Raw genomic sequence first — 1,263 nt, 5'->3', positions numbered from 1 at the left:
AAAAATTACATTTTCAATTCCTTTCAAAGGAATTGAAATAAAAGAAATTACATTACTAGCACGTAATTTATTCCAATTACAATATGAAATTCCTGGTAATGGAATTAAAGAAAAAAACAATTCCATTTGAAATTACTTCAAGGAATTGAAAAAGTAATCGAACTGCTGTGAACTAAAGGAATTGAATCCTAATTACAATTACTGAGGAATGTAATTGTAATTGTAATGTAATTGCATTTACCCAGCTCTGCTAACAGCGAATTGTTTGTGGAAACACGCTATACATTCAGTCATGTGAAAAAATTTGGAAAACGATATTTTGACAATTTTTGATTAATTTTATTTCGTTTGTTTAATATTTTTTTTTTAAGCTTTATTAAAGTTCAGTTAATAATATAATACTTAAATCCCATTAAAATCCACACATCAGACTTTATAGGAGAAATTTAAAAAATTTTCACAACAACAACCTTTTTATTCATGGGCGATTCCACCGTCACGGGTGGGACATTTGAACCGATTAAATTGTTCTCTCTTGTTTAAATTTAAGTATAAAATACTGAATAATTCTACATTTTGATAAAGCTACACCTCATTGACTATTATATGATTTATTACAAAATACGAATACTTTTATATGGAAAAAATCACGGATGGGACAAAAAAAAAGAACCTGATTTTGGGAGCAGATATATTTTACGAAAACTCTGCGAATTTATTTCACTTTTCTGTGTGGACTTGATGTCTTATAATAAAACAAAGAACCACGAGTGCAAACAAAGCAAAAACTACAACAAAAATGATGGCTTTATTATAAAAAAAAACCGAAGTTCCTCTGTAACGGGTGGGACACGTACAAATTTTTATATGAAAATGAGTTTTTAGTGTGGTCCATATTAAAGACTAGTTACTAAAAAATATAAGAAGGCAAGTAGGGGTTCAATTCACTCACGTTTTATCTTAGTGTAGTGCCTTTTATATAGAAGAAAAAGCCTAGCACCGTTAGCCAAAATAAATATTAACAAGTAAGAAAGTCTAAGTTCGGGAGGAGCCGAACATTAAATACCCGGCGCAAGTATTAAATATATGTTTTCCACCTTTCCGAAAGCTACCGCTACATGATAAGCCGGGGTGTATACATTTTAAGTAAATTAGCGTCCTTAAATTTCGAAATATTGCAGTTTCAAGCATATCTGAAATTTACCGTTATATGAAAAGCGGCCTCAATTTTAGTCCGATTTCAACAATTTTCAACGGTTTGCC

The sequence above is a fragment of the Rhagoletis pomonella genome, unplaced genomic scaffold, assembly GCF_013731165.1.
Source record: "Rhagoletis pomonella isolate Grant_MI unplaced genomic scaffold, Rhpom_1.0 Rhpom_scaffold_00006, whole genome shotgun sequence".
Lineage (NCBI taxonomy): Eukaryota > Metazoa > Arthropoda > Insecta > Diptera > Tephritidae > Rhagoletis > Rhagoletis pomonella.
Note: the sequence above shows the minus strand (reverse complement) of the source record.